This window comes from Triturus cristatus, chromosome 12 (assembly GCF_964204655.1).
Source record: "Triturus cristatus chromosome 12, aTriCri1.1, whole genome shotgun sequence".
Lineage (NCBI taxonomy): Eukaryota > Metazoa > Chordata > Amphibia > Caudata > Salamandridae > Triturus > Triturus cristatus.
In genome coordinates, this window is record NC_140595.1 from 304,901,553 (window position 1) to 304,929,291 (window position 27,739).

The 27,739-nt window shown below is 43.1% G+C and overlaps 1 protein-coding gene across 4 annotated transcripts in view; it reads right to left on the reverse strand.

Moving 5' to 3' along the window:
• The window catches only part of SMPD3 (sphingomyelin phosphodiesterase 3), a 1,004,685-nt gene that overhangs the window by 490,250 nt on the left and 486,696 nt on the right, over positions 1-27,739 (reverse strand). For all 4 annotated transcript variants that reach the window (XM_085639465.1, XM_085639462.1, XM_085639463.1 and 1 more), the window contains one exon: positions 17,950-18,011. The gene's annotated coding sequence lies outside the window, so the exon portion shown is untranslated. The remainder of the gene's footprint in view (positions 1-17,949; positions 18,012-27,739) is intronic.

Below are 27,739 nucleotides of genomic sequence, written 5' to 3' on the forward strand. Positions count from 1 at the left end.
GCAGCAGGCATATTAACCTTCGTTAGATGATTCAAAACTGCCACTAAACACAACTTCCATCTCTCTCCAGCAGGTACATTAGTCACCAGAGTTGTCATGACACTTTTATTGTTGTCTGAAAACTGCTAGATCTACAAGGACCTTTGCAGTGCCAGCCCCCAGTAACAACACCCCACCCTTTCAGCCTCCCAGGGAAACCCCCAATGTGGGTATGACCAGTCCGGCCTCGCTACCAAATCAAATCAAATCACCATCCAAAGGTGCCCCTCATCTTCACAGAGACCCTCTCTCATGTGTATTTAATTACTTTTATAGTGCTACTTATCGGAAGTATGTACGGAAGGGTGTCGGAGTACGTTACATCACACACATATTATAAAGAGACTGACTCATAAATATGAAAGTCAATGTATAGGAAATGTTACTTAAGACATTGAGGGCTACAAGGTGTAAGAGTCAGATGTCATCCATGCTGGTAGGCAGTGGTGTATCGTGGGCGGGGCCACAGGAGTGGTTGCCCCAGGCGCAAACATTTTCGGGTGCAAAATTTTAAAAGAAAAAAATTGTGGTGGAAGAGACTCGAGTCACGTCAGTGCTGTTGTCTGCATGTGCAGGTTATGTTGTCTTGCATGCCTTTCCCCGCAGGAGGGCTGCACAGAGTTGTGCCCTCATGCATCTCTCATGGCCTCGGGGCAGGTGGAGGGCTGCTTGCGCTGTTTTCCGGTGGCATGAGAGCAACGCCGCCCAGTGGCACAACAGCGGAACGTCTCTTGTGGTACTACGGCGCCTCTCAAGAAATTTGTTTCTGCTTTTTGGAAGGCAGAAGGAGCATTTCAAGCCAGAGCTCGGCGCTTGCTGCCTGATGTCATGTGTTGCTTTGGGATGGTGGGATCCATTATCCAGTCTATCACCATTCATTCTGTCCTTCCATCTGTGTGCCCATCCATATCCAAACCTATTCAACCATTTTCAAACCTATCTATCCTTCCATCCATCATTTCACCCATCCATCCCTCCATCCACCCTTTTACTCATTCGTCCATCATGCATTCATCCTTTCACCCCATCTATCCTTTCACCCATCCATCCATTCACTCATCCATCCTACCACTTACCCTCTCAGCCATCCTTTCATTTACTCATCCATCCATCCACCCAGTCACTCATCTGTCCATTCGTCCATCCATTCACCATTTCACTCATCCATCCATCTTTTCTTTCAGCTCTTCACCCTCCCTTTCACTCATCTATGCATTGTTTCACTCATCCATCCTTACATCCTTCTTTTCACTCATCCATACACCCATTCGCCCCTCCATTCTGTCAATCATCCATCCATACTTTCACTCATCCATCCAACCTCCCTTTCTCTCTCCATCCCCTTTCACTTAGCCATCCTTTCATCCATTCACCCAACAATTCATCCACTCATGAATCCATCGATTGACCTTATCACTCATTCATCCATCCTTTCTCTCATCCATCCACTCTTTCACTTATCCATCCATCCTTTTGCCTATCTACCCTCCCTTTCACTCACTCATCCATCCTTACATCCACCCTCTCACTCATCCATCCATTCACACTTTCACTTATCAATTCATCAATCCTTTCTCTCGTCCATCTACCCTTTTACCCATCCATCCACTCTTTTACCCATCCATTCACCCTTTTACCCATCCATTCACCCTTTTACCCATCCATTCACCCTTGTACCCATCCATTCACCCTTGTACCCATCCATTCACCCTTGTACCCATCCATTCACCCTTTTGCCCATCCATCCGCCCTTTTAACCATACATCCACCATTCCACCCATACATCCACCATTCCACCCATACATCCACCATTCCACCCATACATCTATTTATTTACTTACCCTTTCTCTCATGCATCCTTCCACTCACTCATTCATCTATCCTTTCTCTCATTATCCATCCATTCACCCTTTCACTGATCCATTCATCCTTTAACTAATCCATCCAGCCATTTATCCTTTCCTTCACTTACTTACTCACCCACCTTTTCAAATTAATTATGAGCTGAGCCTTTGTCTGCAGAGTTGCAGACAGAAGAGGGCCATCAAGAACTTCACCCTTGCATTTTTTCCCAAAGCAAGGGGTGAGGCGGGGGAGGGTTCACTATGCCCCTGCACATAGGCAATCTGAAAACTTGGAAGTCATGCATGATGCCCACTGCCGGGACCTGAGGTGAATGTGACATGGTGTTGTTTCCAGGGCTTTAAGTAGGTTGAAAAAACTTGGTGGTCTCTCCAAAGGGCGCGTCCGATGTAATTAAGGGCGTGGCTTAAAACATGTTAGCTAAAAATTTGTACTTAGCATAGAGTGCTGCCCGACTGGTATTCTGCTACTTCTGTTATTGCATCCAGATATATAATACTTCACATCTAAAGCAAGCCAGGACTATTGGCTTTGCCAATGGTTGTTAGTAGCAAAAAATAAAAAAGCAGCAACTATGGCTTCCTTGTATATAATATTAAAAATGCTTCAGTTTTAAAATGATGAGACTGTGAAAGACCCATGACCCCTTCTTTTTAACTTCTTTCACTGGCTTCTTTTCAAGAACTGGATTCTGTACATTTCTTCCATCTTTATGTATGGTTAAAACACAATGCCCAGCCTTAAACTGAGACAGGAGGAGGCTCACCACATGCTTTAACAGCCCAGACTGGCCCATTGTCATTCTGTATGTGACAATCAGCCGGCATACAGTATGAAATTGGGCGGGGTGCAGCTGCTCTTGTGCTCAGAGGATGAGTGTGAGGCGGTGCCATCAGGGAACTGAGGCTTCTCGCAGGGGAACAGTGATGTTCCCCAATGTCCAAAATTACGGACCAAAGGCGTCCGTAAAAGGGATCATCAAACACAACGGATGTAAGACCAAATCACCGACAGTCCATTACATTTATGCATGGGTTTGTCACCCTACTTGGTCAGGCTGGCAGGCACCAACCCCAGCCCGGGAAGCCCAGCCGACGGCAGCTGATGGGCAGGGAGGGAAAGGGGATAGGGGACTGAAACCCGTTCTGTCCAATGGGTGTTGCGCGCCTGGGTGTCACAAAACTCTCTGTTAAATATGAACTCCCTTCACACAGAGCCCGCGAACTGGTGTGCCTCAGTGTAGCGCTTACCATTAGCATCATAGTGCTTCCATATTTCTAGGGAACTGAGAAGCAGTGAGCTAGGCATGTGTAGGTATGGGGCTGTGATTTTTGCTTCAAGGCCATGGCTGCGGTGGGTGTTCTGTTCAGAAATAAATCTACATTGTGAGCGAAGGAAAGACGGCGAGAACCAAGCATAGCGGAACAGAAGAATAGAAGAACAGGGACGAGTTTTAGAACAGTGAACATACTGCTGAAAAGATCAGCAGAAACAAGTGAGGGGAGAGTACATAGGGGAGGAAAATATGAGCAAGCAGACACTAGTGAGGGGAGAGTAGACTAGCCGGTGAAAGCAGAGCACAAACTAATGAGGGGAATTAGGGTCAGACATGTAAAATGGAGAGCAGGGACTAATTAGGAAACAAATAGAGTTTGGACCAATGGAAATAAGAGCAGTATGCAGGAACTGGTGAGGGAGAGGGGATAGGCTGGTGAAGTAGAGAGCACATACTAATGAGGGAGAGAGGGCAGATGAATGAAGAGGAGAGAAAGGGCGACAGCAGGCTAACAAATGGAGAACAAAAACTGGCAATTGGAGAGAGGCAAAAGGATGAAAAGAGCCTGACTAGTGAGGGGGGAAGAATTTAGGAAGCAGTGCATCAGCGGAGAGAGATGGGTGAAATGGAGAGCAGATTATAATGAAGGCAAGAGGGCAGGTGGATGAAGAGGAGAGAAGAGGTGAGCGAAAGGGCCACAGACTGGTAAGGGTAGGCCAGAACGCAATAGAGAAATTGAGGAGGGTGGGTCGTGGATCAAAACTCAATGGAGAGCGAGAGGAAGGCGGAGCTTAAGGAGAAAGAATGCAGACACATGCACTCTCAGTGCATGTGCACAAGTAAATAAAACAAGAGTACCTGCTGGTCAGTAAAAGGACACTGGCCACAGGAAGTAGTACTTGGTCCATGCTCTGCGGCATGGACGAAGAATCCAAAGTGCAATAGGAAGCTGAGGTTAGGACCATCTGCTGACCAATAGGAAGCAAGGAAACAAGAGTGACTTAGGAGCCAACCAATGGTAAAAAAAGGCAAGTAATGAGTGGGCTCTGAGCCGCTTTTAATAAACATATTTTTTATACAATAGATTTCGCAAGCACAGCTCAAGCACTGTGCATGCGAAACCTAAAAAAGCCTATTGGTACTGTGAACACTTAGCTATAAAGGCAGCAAGCCTTAAACTGTTGGTTCAGTCATTTAAAGAGGTATTTTTCAGTGTCTTGTTGACAGTTACTCGCAGATCTGCCAATCCTGAGAGCTATTCATTCATAACTCATGAAAAGAGCGCATGAATGAATACAGTGATGGGATGAATTCTCTATTTAACTGAACCTCCCACAGACGCAGTATTTATTTTTAACCTCTTTTTATTTCTCTGTAACAAAAAGGAAGGAAATCTTGTCAAGTATGTCATATCTGTATATATCTATATATATTATATATGTTATAGTTAGATTAAATTGTCAGTTAAAATGTACATTTTAAACTCTAAAAACCACTGAAATTTACCTGTCATAGTTAACTAAAGAAAATACAACTCACACCCCGTCATGCACAGTGTTGTTGTCAATGCTGTTATTTCAGATGTTATCAGTGATGTTATCAATTATGTTGTAGAACATGTCATGAGTGATGTAGTATGTGAGCTCATAAGCAGTGCATGAGTATAGCGTGAGTCATAGTTACTTCCGGTAGCTTTGAATGGTGATTTGCAGTAGTTTTTAAAGTTTAAAATGTTTCTTTTTATCAGACATTTTCACCTAAATATGACATCACTTTAATCTTTGTTTTTTTTAGTAAACGTCTTAGGTATTCTTGATGTAAAGTAAGAGATTATTACTATACCCACCTGTACCATCACTGTATCCTTTGTTTTTTACAGTGAATTTCTACGTTTTATTTTTTATGTATACTAACTTTAAGGCTGCAGTTTTAAGGAAGGCAGACCCACTGGCTTTGTCAAAGGGTTATAGCTCCAACATTTAAAAGGCAGACCTATAGGATTTATCAGGGAATCAGCACATCAATGTGTATGAAGCAGACCTATTGGCTTTGTCAAAAGGTAACCGCAATAATTTAACAATAACTATAATCCAATGTATGCCTTATAAATACACACATCGCATGGCTCAATAATAATCACAAAAAATATTTCAAATAATGCTTTCATATTCATAACAACCATAAAATGTGTCTGAGTCTTTGTTTAACACACTTCAGGCCATAAAATGGGCCCATAAATCCCAACACAAGTGGTCCTGGCACTCCAGCTGAAGAGCACACAGCTCCAGATCAGAATGCCTAAAAAAGGATAGCAAGGTCTCCCAGGGTCATAAATTCCATGAACCAAGAGACTTACTGTGTTTTTATAGATCGTTGATAGTGCTCCTACCCTCTCCTTGGGGCCCAATTATATGGACAATTTTCTAAACGAAGCCGACGCAGGTCATTATGGGACCACAACAAATTTTCTTTTTTGTTTTATTATGGGTGTCCCGGTCCCACCTGGGGCGCTGTAGTCAATTTTTATTTTTTGCAGTGTTGTCGTACGGCGTATACTTTCTCAGAAAAAACTGTGCGTTTGTTGGACAACATAATCATCAGAGCTGTGCGAGACAGACTCCACGCACACCATCAGGATATGGTGGCCTTAGTCCTTCTAGCTCACACTCCATCATCTGTACTCCAAACCTGACAAGGTAACAAATGGATTGTGCAACCTTAGAGCATGGCAGTCCTGACTCCCAAAGGAAATCGTGGTTACAAGATCTAGAAATCTTTACGTTTGGTTACTCATGTATACCCAAGGATATACACATGAAATACAAAACATACAGTTTCAATATTTATATAAGCATTGTGATTTTTGAGTAAAATATGTGCGCTGCAATAATCAATAGAAAGAACCAGAATAATGTTAAGTTAAGGAGAATTGTGAAAAAGATACACAGTTCACCTGTTTTGTTATTACAGAGAAGATATGCTTGCATATAAGTACTATAATATTTTGTACTCCTACCTAGCGCTTCCTAACCTAGTGTGCCTAGGGTGAGAGTGAATTTGCCAAATCCCTGTAGGGTGATCTAAACTCCTCGTTACCTGTGGGAAACTGTCATCAGGCTCCCCATCTTGATAGAGAGCTAGGCAGCATCCCTCGCATTAGATAAATAGGAATCATCTGGGCTGGAATTCCGCATGGGGCGACCTCTGATTGCCAGCGAAATGCTCCTCTTTCTAAACAAGGGAGTAATGCCGTTTATATAATAAACTCATCTTTGTTGCTATGCCGAAGCCCCAGTCAGGTCGCTATTGTTTATTCCATTGTGATAGCTCTGTCGTCAAATGGACAATAACAAATAACATTTTGTGTAGTGAACTTAGCCCTTGTACAGAATGTTCAAGGTATTTGACAATGTGCCTATGAAGTGTAAATGTTAGCCATGCTGGTTTCAGAGAATATTATCCTGGAAAGGCACGCAAACGAATGTGGGTCAAATGTCATTGTGTTTGAGAAAGAAGGCAACTTAAAAAAGTGAGCATGTAAAATGGTGGTGTTTCTACCCGGGCCTTTGATGTGACCACATAATAGCATGAGGAGCCCACTCCTGCTTGGCTGCACCATTTTTCTATACTGTTTTGAAAGCCTTGGTCCCAGCCTTGTTTTTCTTTTTAACAAAAATTACTGGCAGTGCGGAGAGCCCTCTCTCTTGTACTACCCAGTTGGCTCCCTGCCTGCACCACACTCTGGTTGGCATGGGAGCTGCACCCTTCCTGCCCGCTCCATACAGACTGGGTGTTGCAGTGAGTGTCCTGCTCCCCCGGTCACAGTGGGTGGGGGGGGGGGGTTTAAGGCCACGCAATTTGGGGGTTTCCTTTGAGGTCCTGGGATTTTTTACAACTCGTGGCAATCTCAGGGAGGAGGAGCCCCCCAGGGGCTTCTTGTACCTTGGGGAGGGGACCAAACGCATGCTCCTTCCCTACATATTTTCTCTTTTTAAACAACTGTGCAAACTCCCCGGGATGTGTGTCACTCTGGGTGAATATAATTGCAAAGAGTCGGACAACTTTTTGTTTAAAAACATTTGCAGGGGGGCAGCCATAAACAAAATTGATTTGGCCTTAGACAAACCGTCCCTCAGGGATGCACAAAGGGGCCCGGGGTATATCTCTACCCCTGGTCATTTATAAGTTTGTCCTTTTTTTCTTCCTACAACATGGATACTGAGTCCCCGAGTCATGGATTGGCTGCCAAACATCTTTTTTTCTGTCAGCAGCCAACCAGATCATTATTTATAGATATATATATTGGAACCTTAATTTCTCAGATACTGAGCGGATTAACACCAAATCACAAACAGTGTGCTTTCTAGGTAAAGATCTAGATTTCTGCCAAATTTGGTGTAATTCCGTTGCGTTACTCTTGACAGATTACTCCAAATCTTTCCAGAATGAAGCTGAAGTGGATTAACTTTTTTTTAAAGGTTTTGTGAAGATTTTTCAAACTGCACCAACATAATCATCAAAACAAAAAATACATATCCTATGGAAACTCAGTCTTAACTATAACTACACAGTGGCCATTGTGTAGTACAAATACATATCTCGTCAATAATGCACATGGCTGAACAGGGGTCTGACTGCTACTTGGGTAGGCCTAGTTATGACTTTATTTTTTTTAAACCTAGAATTTCACTGAATAAACCAAAGGTTAAAGTGAAATTATAGCTGGGTATTGTTATGTCATCTTACTTTACATTTGAAAAAAACCTGAGAAATTCACTGAAAAAAAACATTACAATTTAAACTAGAAAAAGCGCTGGCATTAACCAGTTATAGTTGATGGAAGTAACTATAACTCACTTTCTACCAAAGGTTATGATTTCTTGTTATATCTGACAACCCAACACCCTTTTGGCCTTCTTTGCTCCACTTCACCCCTAAAAATAGGAGAAGAAGCTTCACCACTTGGACCTCAAAAGCTTTTGAGTGGATGATCATGTTTGTGGTGGTCGTTGGGGCAAAGAAGGGTAGGCAGTGCAGAAAAGAACCACATCAATTTGGATAGTCCTCTGTATTAAGATTTGCTATGCACTGATCAAGCAGCAGCCTCCTGAAGGTCTGAGGCCACATTAGACCAGAGCCTTGGCTGCCTCTATTGCTTTTGCATGGCATGCAAAGTACCAGTTCTGTCATGTGATGTGGGTGTCAATTCATATGTTTATGTAGCATTATTGTGTTGATAGCCAGATCTGGCAGGAAGGGCACTTGCCTGTTTGGTTCTGCAGAACATTTTGGTCTGAGCTATTCCACAGACCCACCTCCTTAGAAGATATTGCTTTGGTATCCATTCACTATGTGAGGAATCTTCAGTTAGAAGTATCCATCAGAAGAACAAGTTACTTACCTACGGTAACCTTCTTTCCGGTGAATACTCTGTCCAGCCACAGTTTCCTCACTGCCTCCCACACCCCTGCTCTGTGGAATTAACTCTTTTATCCATCTGTAAAAAGGTCACTATTTAGAGATCTGCACACTGTCACATCTGATCTATTATTAAGCTCCGCGCGAGTAAAGAAAGAAACTAAATTCAGCTCAGGTGGGTGGCCCCTATATGTGGCTCTGACCTCACTGCAAGTGTGGGGTGATTGACGAGGAGCAGCTTCACACCACCTTCTGGTGTGCAGAAGCAATGCTGAGAAAAATCTCTGTGAGTCGGTGTATGAGTGACTGTGTGGGTCTGTTAGTGGGTGTGATATTGGTGTTGTGGGTCTGCGAGTGGGTGAGTAAGTGGTTGTATGGCGTGTGAGTGGTTGTGTGGGTGTACACATGGGTGTGTGAGTATGTGAATGGGTGTGAGAGTGGCTGTGTGGGTAAGTGAGTGGGTGTGGTAATGGTTTTGCGGGTCCATGAGTGGGTGTGTGTGAGTGGCTGAATGGGGTGTCAAGTGGGTGTGTGAATGACTGTGAGTGGGTGTGGTAGTGGATTTGTGGATCTGAATGGGTGTGTGAATGGATGTATGGGTGTGTGAGTAGCTGTGTGGGTGTGCAAGTGAGTGTGTGAGTGGCTGTATGGGTCTGAATGGTTGTGTGGGAGTGCATTTGAGAGTGTGAATGGGTGTGTGAGTGGCTGTGTGGGGCTGTCAGTGGGTGTGGCAGTGGTTTTGTGGGTGTGTGAGTGGCTGTATGGGTGTAGTAGTGGTTTTGTGGATCTGTGAGGGAGTGCGAGTGACTGTATGGGTATGTGAGTGGGTGTGCAAGTGGGTGGGTGAGTGTGAATGGGTGTGTGAGTGGCTGTGTGGGTCTGTGAGTGGGTGTATGTGTTTTTTAATTGGGGTCTGGATCCGCAGATCTGCCATGGATCCACACTGGGGCTGTGCTGAGTGACCCAGTGGATTTGCAGATCCTTGTGTGCACCAAATTTGTTTTGCACAATTTCTTCTCCACGAGGGGTCCTTCACAGACCCCTTCATCAGTCCCGTGGGGTCAGGATACATCTATTCTGACCCCTTATATCCTATTTCTACTTTATCACCCCGCCTGCCTGGGAACAGTGTCCCAATTCACAAAATGGAGGATGCACCTTTTTTCAGGTTGCGGTAAGCCGATGGAATTGCTATTGACCGGTGGATCCGTGGATCCTCTGTGGTGGATCCGCGCCTCTAGATATAAATAAATTGTTCTTTCTTTAATAATTCCCAAACTACTGCACAGATTTACACCAAATTCCAAAAAGCACTCTTTCTGGACCAAGATCTAGCTTTCTGCAAAATTTGGGTTAATCCCATTTAGTGGTCCGGGCTGTAGTCCTGTCTAAAATCCCAATGGGAAATTGCATGGAGAAAATGACGTTTTGGGACCTCGTGTTTTTCTCGGGCCCCCACTTGAAGAATCACTACGAAACTTTCCAGTTCCAACAGCATTCCAGTCAGTTACTGGCCAGTGCCCAGCATTATGCGTTTCGACCGCGTTGCCACGGTCTTGATCACATGACGCGCAGGCGGAACCAATGCCTTTAAATAATAATGTGAAACACACCTTTTGTGAAAAAAATATACTGCAACACCACTGAGCAATAGCAATGGATGACGGACATCATAGCAATGGATGACAGACTAGACATTCTATAGACTCACAACATGAGTACAATAAACAATGATAAACCCAGCGAGATTCAATGAGGTTGTCAAATTCCTAATCATGGTACACAGGCTACAAACGGCATCTAAATAAATACTCAGTGTATTTAAAATCAATCACAATGGATAAATAGCCATATCTGAAAACGCCTGTACATTCAATACATTATGGAAAAATTGTCTAAAAACATCTCATGATAAATGGATGTTAAAACCTCTCAATAAATAGATGTAAACAAGTCTTCATATACCGATATTGCACACTCCCCAAAGTGCATCGAAGTGCTAGTGCAAACATAAGTGCAAAAAGCAAGAATATGAATAAATAATCACTATTATAAGTGGCATAAAAAAACATAAAACCACAGGTAAGCCCAGTATATCACAATAAAGTGCAAGTGCATATTTACTCATAGATGAATACGTGGGAATATATATATATATTAGAATAAAGATTACGATGCAAACATTTACATGGGCGAGGAAGGAAAACAACCTCTCTAAAACAGCATGACCTTTCAATACAGAGATACTGTTACAAAATTAAAGGAAGTTGTGTAAATCTTCCTCTGTGTTCAACCCATTGGGCATCCTTGTGTCCAACTGCAGGGTGAAGTGGGATTCAAGTTGTCGAAGCTGTTTTTCCCTATTCCCACCCCAAATGGATTTAGACGCTATGACAAAGTACCTCAGGTCATTGAGGTTGTTATTGTGGACTCGTTTTAAGTGGCGGGCAACTGGGTAATTTGGATCAAAATTAACCACTGCGCGAAGGTGTTGGAGTGTCCTGTTATACACCTGGAGCTTAGTGCTCCCCACATATCTAAGTGAACAGGTACACTCCAATACATAAACTGCAAAGTTGGTTCGACAGGTGTAATGGCCCTGAATCTTATTGGGTCTAGAGTCAATCGCCGTGGTATATTCTGTGGTGTTAACACCAAATTTACATGCCCTGCCGGAGCTACACTAAAAAAAAACAGTCCTGGGCGATAACCACGAAGTACAAAGACTGACTTCTGGGCTGATTTTCACTAATGGATCCCTCATAGAGGGAGCACGCCTAAATGTCAGCGATGGTAACTTGGGCAAGGTCTGTGACAGGGTCATATCTGTCAAGACAATTTGCCAGTTCAAGTATGTGATCTTCCTAATCTGCTTTTCCTGTCTACTGTAAGTGGTTATCAATCTTACTTCATCTGGAGTATCAGTTGCATCAATAGGGGTAGTAGGAATGGGCTGATTTCACTGGGGTTACCATGAAGACACACCTACCTAGTGTGACTATTAGCTTTGGTCAGTGCTGTTTTAAGATCTTTGATTCTATACCCTTGAGATATAAACCGCTGAAAGGCTTCACTTTGACATGCTTCTAGGTCCGCTTCAGAACTACAGATCCGTCGGATTCGTAAGAATTCCCCATAGGGGATGCTCCTGATTAAATGATTGGGGTGGGAGCTATTGTCGTGCAGGATGTTATTACCCACGGTAACCTTTCTATAGAGTTTGGTTTGCACTGTACCATCCCTGATGTAAAGATCAACATCCAAAAACTGCACACTGACAGCACTTATGTGTGCAGTGAAATTTAAATTGTGCGCATTGATATTAATGGCCTCCACAAATAATTCTGCAGATTCAACTGAGTATTTCCATATTGCACAAACGCCATCAATGAACCTCCACCAGTGGAGTACATGGGCATCATACAAGGTCTTGTGGTGGGTTTTGAGGACATGCTCCTCCCACCAGCCAACGTGGAGACACGCATAGCTGGGGGAGAAGCATGCCCCCATCGCTGCTCCTCGGAGTTGATGGTATACTTCCTTGTTGAATAAAAAGTAGTTATTCATTAGACAGATTTCAATCATTTTCAGAATCATCTGGTTCTGTTCATACAAATGAATACTACGTTGACCCAAGAATTGCCTGACTGCCTCAATGCCATCGCTATGATGGATGGTCATGTATAACGAGGTAATGTCCATGACAATGAATAAACAGTCAGTTTCCCAATTGATAGATTGTAATTTCATAAGAAAATGTCCAGTGTCTTTGATAAATGATGGCAGCTGTGAAACAAGGTCATGTAAAAAAAAAAATCCACATACTTGGACATGGGCTCTAAAAGGCTTTTATGGGCAGAGATTATGGGTCTCCCCGGAATGGGGGTGGTGTTTTTATGCACTTTAGGAATGAAGTATAGAACAGGAGTTATGGGGTACTCATTTAAGAAAAAATGTGTATATATATATATATATATATATATATATATATAGAGTTACACACATGCTATATTTGTGTCTATGTGACAATTTCTGGTTGTTCACTCACCAATGAAAAGTTATTCCATGGTCAAAGATGTCATGATCTCTTTCAATTTTTAGTGGTGGTCCTGGGGAGCTCATAGGTTGTCATACTGCCTCACCTTTGCTGCCCCACTGGACAGTGTCTCTTAGTATGAGATGCTTATATCAACACAGCCACATTAGTGCATGTATGTACCACGACCATAAATAAATTAGTGGCCTGATGCATTAAAGATTGGGTCATATGTGGTTTTTCCCTTAACCTCCAGTACAGTGCAATGGGATTGTGAGTTCCCTCTTGCTTGGACTACAGACTCAGTTAAATACCTGGGGATCAACATACACCTTAACACCTCTGAAATCATTCAATTGAATTATGGTAAGGCTATTCATCAATTGGAGACGCAGGTTGATAAATGGCCACTCTCCATCGCCGGTCGGGTAGCGCTGATCAAAAGGATCGTCCTCCTCAAGTTCCTATATCTCTTTAAAAACATTCCTATCCCTCTCACGAATCGGTTTTTCTAGACACTTTGCACGCATCTCATTCGCTTGACGTGGGGAGACAGGAGACCTAGGGTCTGTTGGGAGGTGATGACGCTCCCTTATGCTAGGGGAGGATTGGGGGTCCCCAACCTACATTTATATTACTTAGTGGCACAATGCAGCTACGCGCACTCCTGGTTTCATCATGATGCTAGAATCCCATATTTGCGTCCAGCGGCGGATCTGGTTTTACCAGATGCACTTAACATGATACTTCCTCTGGGCTATCCACGCGATCCTACTGACATCCAAATGGTCTCCACCACTAGCTGGGCCTGGCAGAAGTTGATTAGGCTTATGGGCTCCCCTGTGTTGTACTCCCCTGGTTTTCCGATCCCCAACCATAAATGGATTCCCATCACAGGCGAAGCGATTGTGAAATACACTCTTTCCAAATTTGACTTGCACACAATTGGGGATTTGTATACAAATGGACATGTGTTTTCTGTCACAGAAGGTGCCAAATTCGATGGCGCCACTTTCATGTATACGTTTGTACTTAATCGCATGAGGTCTGTGTTGAGGGCGGTGGTCCCTGGATTTCCCCTAGAACCGGATTCATTTGCCCCCCTCTCTGCTGTTTTAGATAGGGCCGAGGGGAAACATCTTGTCTCCAGAATGTACAGAGCTTGTGCGGCTATGATACCAGTTAACGATGCCGAGCTTAGAGCCACCTGGGAGGCAGACCTGGTACACCCCATTCAAGATGATCAGTGGGAGGTGTGCTGTAGCCAGACTAAGGAGGTGTCCCTAAACATCCGTCACAAATTGATTCATTTTAAATTTTTGCGCAGAATCTACATGGCCCCTGTGATGGCACACAAGCTGGATCCTGAAAGGTCTCATTGCTGCTTGAAATGTAGTTCCCCACGTGCTGACTTTGCCCATCTCACTTGGAATTGTGGTAAAATCACAGCTTACTGGGCCACAATTATTCAGACATTAGCAGACATGATAGATTTGGACAGTGCACCCACACCAGGGGTCGCACTGCTGGGTTACGTAAAAAACATCCCGAAGGCTGTGCGGCGGTTCGCAGCGATAGGACTACTTCTGGCTAAGAGGGAAATAGCACTTAAATGGGGGCGTAAGACTGCACCGGCAATAAAGGATTGGCTAAGCAGTCTTGCATACTGCAGTACCAACTATGATCTGTACTCCACCACACTGCCCAGCACGTACCGCCCAAAAGACATCTGGGGCCTGTTGAAACGTTACACGGCAACTGTGCAGACACAACCTGCCACACAAACTGAGCATGGATTGGTGCCCACTGGGATGGGCTGAGTAGGGGGGGAAAGGTTTCGACCATTGGACATCGGCGCGTCAAGTTGGCTCAGGCCGGTGTATTAGCTTGCAAGTGGCGGAGGAGGTCGGGTGATGTGGACTGATGGGTTTATTTTGTGCTTTACATGTACTCGACTGTTAATCTAGATGTAGCGGGCAACATTTATTTTTCAGATATTAGCTGTGTCAACACTGATATGTATAAATAGGCAAGATTTTGCCGATATGATGTTATATTGTGAAAACTGGTAAATAAAGTTTTAAAAAAAAGATTGGGTCATAAAACTGCTGCAGTATTTGCACAGCAGTGTTGCAGCCCATTCTGCCACAAATGTACTAATCTGTTGCAGCGGAAAAGGCCATTCGGTATGATTCACAGAGATCCTGCATCATTTATATTAATAAGACAGGAATTCTTCTGCGAATCCCATCATATGGGATGTGAATACAGTGATGGGCCCACACAAGGGACAGCAGAAATCCATCAGCAGGACACAGCTTGTGATTTCAAATGCCTACCTTCTGCATTAACTAAGTGCATGGTATCCCTCAAGGACAACTTTCACTTTGCAAGTGGATATCACTCCCTCTTGACTGTTGGAATCCCATCAATTGTTTGCGACCATTAACTGTATGCAAATCATAATGCACCTTTAATATCTTTCGCCAGTGCCTTTTGCACTAAAGTCAGTGAATTTCCACACCACAAGCGTTGCAAGTGCAAAACCCTTTCAACCATGTGCAGTTTCAGATAGGATTAATGCAAGAGCACGTCATGGTGATGTGTGCCCTCTAAGAATTTGCATGTACTGGTGTGAAACAAATTCAGATTTGATTTTGGCAGTGGATTGCTGTGAATATGCCTGAGCACATTTTTCCTTAATCCAAATTTCAATGGCAGGATTTTGGCCCAAAATATGCTTAAAACCCCCTTTGCTCGCACGAAATTTGCACCTGGCTTAAACTGATTTCTGAAAAACCCATTTGGACTATTACAAAATAAGACACGAGTTGTTACAAAATGACAGTTTCTAATTGTCAAGTAATCAAAAACAGACACAAACTGTCTCAAACAGCAGGCGGGAAATGAGCAGGTGGGATTTCTTACCTGATTTGCAGTTTGCAAAGGCATAAACATATTTGACCAACATGAGCTCTTCCAATCTACTGTAGAAGAAAATTATATTGTGCTTTATGTATCCAATTTTCTTCCTGAGAATGCTTGCCCAGAAATCAGCTATTCTTGGAGTGATCTGTGCTATGACAAATAACTCCTCTGCCTCTTCAAGCTAAGAAGCTCTTGCATAATCCACCACGAAATCAACACTTAGTGGCCAGAGCATTTTCAATGCTCAACATGGCTCTTTTTAATGGAAGGATACGCGGGCAAGGCACAAATGCTGCAAAAACGAATTCCCATATAAGTTGCTTACATAAATGACAAACATGCTCGACTTTGTAGAAGCCCTTGTTCCTAGAAGATGCTTGAAAAAATGAACACATGCCTGTCACCTTGATGCTGCGTGGGGTCCTCTTGAGAGCAGTGAAAGCAAAGTGTCATTTCTATAATTGAAAGCAATCAAGATGTTCGTACCGTCCTTCCTTGAAGTATACATTTTTGTTCTGACGTGAAACTGGCGTAGGTTTTCCGTCGGTCCCAGTTCTCACTGCTTTGTTAGCTGCCACTTGGACGCGGCACACGACTGTGTGATATGAAAGCATGGTTCCTTCTTGAGGAAAGCGAGGTAAGTTAGAGCAGGGACAAACCCAAACGGCAAACTGTACTCCCCTCTTTGTTGTTCTACTGCCTTGGTGGGTTCCAGGATTTCCGCAATCATACTGGCAAGCATTGATGAAGAGACACTAAGCTAATCATTTCTTAATTGACTCCCTGCTAAATGTACTTATTGTTGTTTTTAACTCCAGTGGTTCTTACCTTTTTCTAGTAATCTACAATGCATGATCATCTGAATTGGATGGCTTTGCCAAAAATCTTGTGAGTGAATGCTGCATGTAATGCTCATTTCACATAAAACCCAACGGACTCAGAGCACCTGTCCTTGCTATTATCACTCACTGGACATCCAGTTGTCCATGACCAGCCAACTGTATCATCACAATCAATTCTTAAATGTTATAACTCCACATCTGTAAAGCTGATCGTACGTTTTCCAAGCAATGCTGAGGGCCTTGGCATCTTTTTCTATTGCCGTCACGTGGGCAGTGGCTTAGCTATGCCTATACTGGAAATACAAACTAAGGGTAGTTGTGTATATTTTCCCATCATTAGTGTGTGGGTGCATGCATTTTTGACACCCTATAGAAAGTGATACTTTGTTATCCTGTGCCTTGACAATGAGACCTTCTAGAAGGAATCTGGCACACCAACGCTGGCGGCACCCATGCTGTAATTCTTGCCGTGGTATAACCCTGGCATTTTGCATGGGGTACAGCTGAAATCAGAGTGGTATGTCCATGGTTCAGGCTGGAAAGCAGGACAGAGAACCCTTTAGATTTAGATAGCAAGGATCTTCATGGACGGTCATGTTTGCTTTTTGTTTTTAACATATGTTACAGCATCAAACAAAACAGACAAACAACAACAATTGTAAATATTAAGATGTGAAGTGATAGTCTTATAAGAGAATATAACGTTCATCCAAACAAAAGGGATGAGAGAGAGATTGAGGGAAAATTAAATGTTCCTTTGGAACATGCTGAAGTGTCAGTTTCTAGAAGAGCTTTTGGAAAGCAAGCAACACCATTCTGTCTTAATGAAGTATGGTATAGGAAGGTCCAGCCATTACAGTCTAAAATGTATTGATTGGATAGGCTGCATTAGTGTTTCCGTTCATTAATGCAAGGCCTGGAACACTGGTTCCGGTTACTACTAATGCACACGGATGCTCTTCTCATAAGATCGGTAATGCAATCAAGTGGAAAGTGCTGTTCATATACTGCACCAAGGATAAAAGTTAGGTGCAGTCCATCAGCTAAAGGCATTGAGAAGTAGAATAATAAAGTAGCACCTATAAGGGAAACTGGGACCATGTGAAGCTTTGCTTGTGATCTTTGATCCAAAACCAGTACTCCGATCCACAGATCATGCTGTGTATGACGCATTAGCAATGGGATGAAAGAAAACCCAAGAAACAGATCTACATGTGGTTCATGCAACTCTTCAGTCACTTCCAGCAAACAAACCCACACACCTAGCCTCCCCAAGACCAAGCATTCCTCCAGGAAGAGGTACCGTAAAAGACAAGCATGCGGGGCAAGAGCATCTTCTGCGCTAAGGCTCAGTGACCACAGCACGAAAAATGAAGAATCTTAGTATGACCAACTCCACTGGCCACTGTGTCCTGAGAACAACATTTGACGCAGTCAAAACCAGTTCATTTAAACAAAGAACGGTCCAGGAAGAGGTTGAGACTGGGAACTCATTAAACAAACAACCGTTAGAAAATGAAACGTATAAAAGTGAAAATGTGACTTACCAAATCATGAAATTGTTGCAGGGTAAGTGTAGGTTGGTTCCAAATGTTTTTTCGAACTCAATCTTAAAAGGGGAGACAAAAGCAGGAATTGTAACTAAAAATGAAAGGAATCTGTGCGTTAACACAATCTGTCACAGCAAGTGACCCCGCACTAAAATGATCCCATCTTGCATGCTAAGAGCTTTCCCTCTTCCAGGGCAGGGGAACAGTTCCCTGATTTCGTATCCAACAGTAAAGAATTTTTGAGTGCGCTCATTCCCCAAAACATTGTCAGACCCCAGTGCAAACCTATATTTAGCACAGCTGAAATGCAAAAGAGATGTTGAAATACATATCCACTCTTTCAGGGGCTGTTGCAAAAAGCTATGATTTTCATTATTTGCACTTATTATTTGGCACGATTGGTTTTATCATAATCGATTAATCAATACCCTCTAAAATGTTGTTAAAATAATTTATGCAGTTGTCTAGAGTCACCCTGCAGAGACAAGTTCTACACTGAGGACAAATTTCCAAACATGAGTAATTACAATAAAATGGACGATTCTGTTATTTCGGTTAGTTCAAAGGCACATAGCACAGTTTTGGATATTTGTGAAGGCACACATTTCAAGGAGTGCTCATAGATACATCACATACGCATACAGAATTTATAGCAGGTGAAATAACATTCCACATGTGGAAATTGTACCACAAAGTGCAACTGCACGTCTACGTGTTTTTCTTTTTACTCCACTGAAACGTATTTATGGCAATGGAGAAACTTTTCTCCTACACCTCCACTGTATATTTCCTGGTATGGACACAAAATTGCTCCTGCTTATAACAAGAGCAGTTTTGTGCATGTCTTTAGGCTGGAAACGACCTGCAAATGCACAATAAAGCTCACAAATGTACTTATTTGTGGGTGTCCAGTGCCTTTCACTTAGCCACCCCTTTCCACAGGACACACTCCTGCCCCAACCAACCATAAATTTCTAAAAATGGAAAATTCACCATATTGGCATAATCAGTTGATTTGCAAATGCACTGTAAAGACGCGCCACTCTTTACTGGCACACTTCACAAGCCCACCCAGTGAGGAGATGAAATAAAAAGATGAGCACCAGGTGAGCTGGAAACTGTTACACAGAGTACGTTTCCAGCTCATGTGTGGAAGTTTCTTTTTTGTATTTCTTTATTGGCATTTCTAAGTTGCAGACAGGATATTCGACATATCAAACGTCATGTATTATACAGAATAGTACTGACGTCCTTACTATATTGCACAGAAATAGAAGAGGATATAGTTCGAAATGTAATTCCTAACAACAGCATAATTAGACCACCAATCGTCATTATCAACAGCATGACAGCTTCAAAATTGCAACAAAGATATAGTAAAAGGAACATGCCCTATCGAGAAAGCAATCACAACTGCCAGTCAGCAGTTCTGGTGAATACGTCATGTGTGGACTGTTGGTTCTGCACTACTGAAATCCATTACGGATTTCACAACCTCCCTAGGACACACAAGCGAAATGGCTTCAAAAGCATCATGTTGTTTTGTCCTGGGAAAAAGTGGCTACCTCCTCTCCAAGCCCTGTCCCATCCAATGTCACTACATAGCAGCTCCTCATGTGTTGGCTGAAAGCCTCACCCCCATCTTGAGCCCACGTCCTTACAAATGTCCAGGTTATGATCGCCTGAAAGTCCTACCCCATCTCCAAGTCCCACTCATCTGAGGCCCCCGTCCTCTCTCACATGGTGATAAATGTTTCCACTTTGACAGGTCTGACTGTAGGCACACAAAAGAGCACAGATCCCGATCAAGTGAGGACAAAAACATGTTTTTTGCACCCCGAAGGTTCAACTTGGCTCCTGAAAATCATTTTGCTAATTGGGCCCATAATATGTATATGTAATATTTTCTGCCCTATGTATGCATCTTTTAGCAAACCACTGTAAACCGCTGGTGTAACTATTAACCCATTTGAAGATCTTTAAATTCGATTAATCTGAGAGAGATTAGTTATTGAGGGAACCCGATAAGAGTGGAATCTGTGACTGCAAGTTGTGCATAGATGTCAGTAGCAAGTCATTACCCAAAGAGCTTCCTTACAAGGCTGAACAACTGATTCTCTACAAATTTTGGATGCTGGCATTTCTATAAATCTCCAGAATACTGGCCCAAAAAAATTAGAGTTCTCAACGGAAATGTGCAGATTTTATATTTTCGGTTTGTGAAACACATGATCAATAAGTAATCAATTTGGGCGTGACTGTTCCACTACTCTGCACGATTTTAAACACAACAACGTAGACAATTTGTGCTTTATCATTTACCAATGGACCAACAAGTTGCTACAAAAAATCCGCAGCCTTTTTAACCATTTTCCTTTGTGCGGTGTAAGATGCCCTCAGCCCTCTAGTCCCTTTCCGCAACCTCCTCTCACTTTAAATAATGGAGATAGTTATTACTTAGAAATGCTTTTCTTTGGCTGAAAATTTCAGCTTGACGCACATGTGTCTAATGGATAGGAGGGTACAAAACTCTTGCAAGGCCTAGGAAAGTCATAGCAGAGCAGACTGGAGGCTTCCCTCAGAAAGCTACACATTCATCAGCTCAGACATGGCTAATAAGAAGTACAGCAGAGTGAAGTTACTGGAGTTCCCATTTTAAAATGTTGAAACATATTTTTATCACTACTTTGCATTAATGTTAGGCCCTCCGGTTTCTGATTTTTAAGGCTAAATACAAATGGAGATAGATGAAAAGCAGATGATTACTTTGTGTATTTATTTATTTGCTTAAGTGGCAAAAATTGAAAAAGTGAATTGATGCTAGGACATTAATTATATGAAGCCATCTAGTAATGGCAGTGATGTTCAGTCTACAGTTCAACTCCCAAAATAAAAATGAAAACATCTCAGCCGCATACTCCCCTTTTCACTGAACAATACAATTAGTACAACAATGAAATGAATACAAAGAACAATGACAAAAAATAAATACCATAAAAACCACAAGTACTAATTAATGTTAAGTTAATGACCCCAAAGTGAGCACACTTCCATTGACATATTGCGATTCAAGTCATTTGGGAATAGTTTGGTAATATTCCAGAAAGACTGTAGAGGTTGTATGAACCTACTTGAGAACCATTCAATTGGATAATAGTAACACGTGACTTAAAATGACAAAAGGGTGGGATGAGTACTTTTTACAAACAAGTTAATGGCAGTGATGCTGCACTTCCGGCTCCAATCCCCCTCCTAAAATGAATATGAAAAAACATACAAGCCGCATCTTCCTTTTTTTTTTTTAAATAAAAGAACAATACAATTAGTAAAAAATAAAATGGATAAATACCGAGAACACTGCCAAAAAATAAATACCCCACATTAAACTGAATAATAGTAACACGTGATTTGCCTTTCTTAAAATGACATTAAATAAAAACAAGGTATGTTATAATAACCTTTTACATTAAAATCTACACCACCCAGTACAAATATGTAACAACTTATTTCAAAAAGTGCACCTAACTCCAGGGAATATGAAATGGATACTGCAGTTTACCCGTGTTACTACCACATACCTCTAAACAACAATACCAGAGGATTACACATTGTGAATGCCCCCATATTTCTTTGAGTAAAGCCATTATCGTTATCTTACCCAATCAACAAAGGAGTCAGTTCAGCAAGAGGGTTATTGTGGAAACTGCACACTGATGGCTGTGATGCCTAACGTTACAGGCACCCGCTGTGCATGTGCTGACCCACAGAGAACACAAAAGAACAATGTCAAAGGCAATGGCCTGAAAATAGGAGTACAAACCGTTCTGGATGGTCTGTAGCCTACATTTATTTTGCTTTCTTTCCCAGATCTGATAGTTTATCAACATTACTGGGCCACAGGGCTCTTTACTGAGGGAGACGCAGTCCCTGGTTTGACACCAGTTTTGAACACATGGGTTCTCAGTACTAAGGACATTACTTTCGGGAAGAATCCAGTGCTGCTCAGCACGGTCCGCGATGTAACGGCGCCTTATTATTTTACCCTTTGCTGTGGGGCAAAGAAAAAGAATTGGTATCCAAAGGCAGATTACAATGGTTTAATGTAATCTTTGCAGATTTCTCAGTGACAATTTCTAAAAACGATCTGCCAAAACTTGTCTCTAATTTCCATCGTTCTCTCTTTGGTGAGCCTGGAGCGTCATTGCTTTCACAAAGATTTGACTTCCAACCCGGGAGAGGTGTGGCCCAGCAGCCAGAGCGGCTGACTCCAGAGCACGGGACTCACAGTTCGATCCCCGGCGCCAGTGGCAGATCAGCTCAGCATCGTGTGACTCTGGGCAATAGCTCACTTCATCTCCCTGAGGACCCTAGATACCCTAAGTTTGCGCTTACAAATATGAAATTAATATTATTTAAGGTGGCTGTTATCTGTTCGCCACCGGAAAGCCTAGTCAGTCATCTCCCTTACTCTACCCATTATGTCAGATTTAAGAACACCCTCACTATTTTCACTCAACAAGCAGATGCTCATTAGATCTTACCTGCCATTTTGAAACCAGTAATGTCTTCGTGGCACTTATAGCAGAGTATAATGCGCTCCCTGATACTTGCTGAATGGACACAATTTCATTACAAGACCGGAGGCTTCATTATGCATTAATCCTTTTAATGCGTCACAGACAGCCGCACTACATCACAAAGAAAGGAAACAGTTCTAGAATGTAGTGCCCAGGATACAAATGGCATGAGACACAAACAGACTGCCTCTTTTAAATGCGGCTCACAGACAGATAAGTAGCCTTTTACTCTTCTCTTGTACTTTTGATTGTTATCTATTTAACATTTATTGGGGAAATTACTGCTAATCTTAACCTTTTTATGGTTTTATTGCTACTTAACCTGCCTAGACTGTTGTCTTTTAAGAGTTTGTTTAACCTTGACTACCGTACTTTCAGCGCTTCCCTCGCTCCTTTGTCGATTCCGGGCTCACCCCCCCCCCCCCTTCCCCTTAACCCAGACCGACTTCCTATTTAGGTTGTCGATCTCTATCTTGATGTGCTCAGCTATTTCCTAGCCCTTTTAACATCACCTTACCTCGCGCTATATTCCCTTTTTCACTCGTTTTTCCCGGCGTTTCACACGCTCCCCTTCGCTTCGCGCTCATGATTTCCCGGCGTCTCACACGCTCCCCTTCGCTTCGCGCTCAAGCCTAACTCCTTCAACCTCGCATTTTGGGCTTTCTGACGCGCTCGCTTCACTCGTAGCGAGCGCGTCATACTTGAAGAAATGCACCCTAGCAACGGTGCACGTTTACGGTCCCCTCCCCTGCGGCCTTTCCTTTGATCATGACGCGTCCCTGGCAACAGCTGTTCTCTCCCGAGAGCTTCGATCAGCTGTTGCTGCCACGCATCGTTTTCTTAACGGACTTTCTGCTGCTTTCAAGCCCATCCTTCAAATAATTACCCAAGATCTACTGAAATCCTCCAATTATTGCCAGAAATCAACCTTAAAAAAAAAAAAAAAAAAAAAGGGGGAGAGAACTATAGTTTCCTTTACCACCAAAAAAAAAAAAAAAAAAGGGGGAGATTAAAGGGAGAGAGCCTAATAATAGATTGCTCTATTTTTAAATATATTCACTATGTCAGATTTTGACTCGGATGATGCTACCGCTAGCTCACCCCTCCATGACAATGACTCTTTCAAAGATTTCTTACAGAAGGAAATGCGCTCCTGCATGTTATCAACCTTCAAAGAAGTTCTCTCTTCAAAAAGGCCTCTACCCTCTGTTCATGATGACCCTACCCTTCATGGGAAAAAGAATAAAAAACTCAAACATTGTGCACATCCTCATGATACTACTGTAAGAGGTCGTAGTACCTCAACTGACCTCCCGGGTCATAACTCTCTTTATCTATTGGGAGGCCCTAGCGCCTCAAATGAGAACATCGCCGCTCACGGCTTAAATCTGATTGGTGCCCTTAGCGGCACAACCTTGACTGGTACCCCTCGCGGTACATCCCGTTATGACGGGAAGGATGTTGCCAACTCTGATTCAGAGGAAGAAGACTTCAATAACCCCTACGATGATTTCGTCTTGGACCTTGACGTCCCTAATCAAGACCTAGATCTCAACCCTGGCGAAGGAGAATCACCTTCCACTTCTGATAATATTATCCTAAACCCCTTAGGAGAGGAAATGTTCTCCCCCCTAACCATCTCTCACCCGAACAGCTCTAAGTGGTTTCCCCAAGAACATGTCTCCAAGTTCATTAGGAGATGGCTGAGGAATTCTCTGGAAAGGGAAACCAGAAATACCCTCAAATCTGAGTGTCCAAGACCCACCATCCACGACAGGGTGTCCCAAACCTCTAACCTCGACCCCGACCTAATCAAATTTTTATTTAAGTTAGGGAAAGACCCTAGAAAGGGTCTGGAGAGAGCCCTCAAGAACTGCCAAGACCACCTTCTTGATGTCCTCGGGCCCCTTACTCGGATCTTGGATCTGGCTGAGGAATCTCATATCTCTAATACTCCTCTTGATACCAATCTTATTCGGGGTTGGAGCCAAAGAGCTATCGTTCTCCTCGGCAACGCCAACTCTAGCCTGAATATCGAAAGAAGGAGAACCATTCTGTCCAAGATTAATCCTAAACTCAGCGATTTGGCTGAAAAAGAGCCTTCAGAAAACCCTAAAGGTCTTCTCTTCGGGGAGGACATGATCAAGTCCATCGGCAAGTACGTTGCCACCTTTACCGCCCTTGACAGGGCTCAATCTAATATGAAACGTGTATTCAACACAAGTCTTTTTGGTCAGGCCGGAAGAAGGGGCCGTTCTTTCGGCCGCAACTCACAGCGGCCCTTTTCCTCATTCAGAGGTTCCGGTAGAGGCTTCTACCCTTCAAACCAGCAATTCTACACCCGCCGTGCCAGAGGAGGACCTCGTAATAGAGGCTACAGATCCCGTGGAAATCAAAACATCTCAAATACTGCAAGTAAGTCTTCCTCCGCCTTTTCCTTCTTCCCAAGTAGGGGGCAGGCTAAAACTGTTTTACCACGTTTGGGAATCCCTAACTCAAGACCCTTGGGTTCTAGAGACCGTCCAGGGTTTCAAAATAGATTTCTTAGAAATTCCCTTTCAACGTTATTCCCCGAATCCTCTAGTCCTTTCTGTCGATCACCAGAAGATCGTCGAAGAGGAAATCTCTTCAATGTTAAAAAAGGGAGCTATCATAGAAGTTCCTTGGTCATTAAAAACTTTTATCAGTACCCTTTTCTTGGTTCAGAAAAAAGACAAAGGTTGGAGACCAGTTATAAACCTTCGAGAGGTGAACAAATACTTAGTTTACAGACATTTCAAGATGGAGGGTATTCATCTTCTAAGGGACCTTCTCCTGAAAGGAGACTGGTTGGTCAAGCTAGACCTCAAGGACGCCTACTTTACGATTCCAATGTCAGCAGAACACCAACCCTTCCTTCAGTTCACTTGGAAGGAGCGTCTTTACCAGTTCAAAGCCCTTCCTTTCGGTCTCTCTTCCGCACCTTGGTGCTTTACCAAAATAATGAGGACTATTGTCTCTATTCTAAGAGAGAGGGGTATCCGGCTCATTATTTACCTAGACGACATTCTTATTATGTCCCAGGTCTTCTCCCAAATTCAGAAAGATCTCGTTACCTCCATCCACCTTATCGAAAGCCTCGGTTTCATTATAAACAGAGAGAAGTCCATCCTTACACCATCAAAATCCCTCGAATTTCTCGGCTTCACCGTAGATACCTCGAACTGTCTCCTGCTTCTCCCTCCCAAGAAGATCTCCAAGATCCGCAAAGAAATCAGGTATGTCCTAAAAAAAGATTCTTTAACTCTTCGAGAGTTAGCCCGTCTTCTTGGCCTCCTCTCTTCCAGCATCCAAGCTATCTTTCCTGGGCCTCTGAACTACCGTGCCCTTCAGAGAATAAAGAGGAAAGCTCTGAATTCTGGTCTGTGGTACGAAGACTCTGTGACTCTCGACCAAGAAGGGAGATTAGAACTCTCTTGGTGGCTAGAGAACCTGGATGCTTGGAATGGCAAAGCAATTTTCGGCTCTGCCCCGGAGTTTGTCTTGGAGTCGGATGCGAGCCTCCATGGTTGGGGCGCTCGTTTCCTCGATCAGAACACCGGTGGCGCATGGTCCTCTTCGGAATCCTCCCACCACATAAATTTCTTGGAACTGACAGCTGGTTTATATGCTCTAATGAGCTTCAAACATTCTCTTCAGGGCAGATCTGTCCTCCTCAAGATGGACAACATTTCTGCAGTTTCCTATATCAACCGCCTTGGCGGAACCAAATCTGCAGATTTATCTGCCTTAGCGAAGAAACTTTGGATGTTCTGTCTAGAACACAAGATTTCCCTGAAGGCGGAATATCTTCCAGGGAAGTCGAATCTTGCTGCAGATTGGAACTCAAGATTCCTCTCAGATCGTACGGATTGGAAGCTCAATGTGAACGTTTTCAACAGCCTTTCTTTCTTTTGGGGTCCTCTAGATGTGGATTTATTTGCCAGCAGATTAACCTTCTAACTCCCGAAATATTTCAGCTGGATGCCAGACCCGGGAGCCCTTGCGGTGAATGCCTTCCTTCAATCCTGGTCAAGCCTCCGAGCTTATGCATTCCCTCCCTTTGCAATGATCCAAAGAGTCCTACAGAAGGTCAGAATAGACCAATGTCGCTTGATCCTGATAACCCCATTCTGGCCCTCTCAGCCCTGGTTCCCCACCACACTCGAACTTTCTTGCGACATCCCCTTCCTCATTCCAGCGGAGAGGGGTCTTGTCACCAACGCAGACGGAGAAGATCACCACCTAATCTCTTCAGGGAATTTGAACCTTCTTGCTTGGAAAGTGTCAGGCAATCCAACCAACTGTCTGGCCTTTCGTCATCAGCTCTGTCCCTCCTCGGAGAATCTTGGGCACCCGGAACCCATTATAGATACAATAACATCTGGAAAAAATGGGTTTGTTGGTGCGTGGAGAGGGACTTGGATCCCTTGGAGGCTCCTATCGTCAATATAGTTAACTTCCTAGTAGAGCAATTTGATAGGGGCTTATCCTATAGATCTATTAATTGTTATAGATCTGCAATTTCCGCAGGACACTCTTTGGTCAACGGTAAAACGGTAGGTAAGAACAATATTATTTGTAGAGTAATGAAAAGCATAAGGCTTAAAAGACCTCCCAGACCTAAATACAATTCCATGTGGGATGTTAAAGCTATCCTAGACCTTTTCTGTTCCTGGCCAGATAACGCATACCTTAACAGGAAATACCTTTCTTTTAAACTCGCTACGCTCTTATGTTTAATCTCTTGTCGTAGAGTTTCAGATGTTAAGTCTCTGGATATTTCCCATAGATCTTACGATATGTTTGGTGTTAAATTTGACATATTTAGAAGAACTAAGACCATGTCAGATTCAATTTTCTATCCTCGTTTTGACCTTTGCAAGAAATTGTGCGTCTTACACTGTATGAGAGAATATGACTTGAGAACGAAAGACCTTCGTCCTCCAGATGCCAATCAACTCCTTATTTCTTTTGTTAAACCCTTTAAGCCAGTTGCCTCCTCCTCCATCTCTAGATGGGTCAAATGTGTAATGAATCTAGCTGGAATTGACCTTTCTAAGTTCCAAGCTCATTCTCTCAGAGGTGCTATGGCAAGCAAATCCTTCTGGTCCGGAGGTAAGTTGGATGATATTCTTAAAGCAGCAGACTGGTCTAATGCCTCAACCTTCGCTCACCATTACTGTAAACCT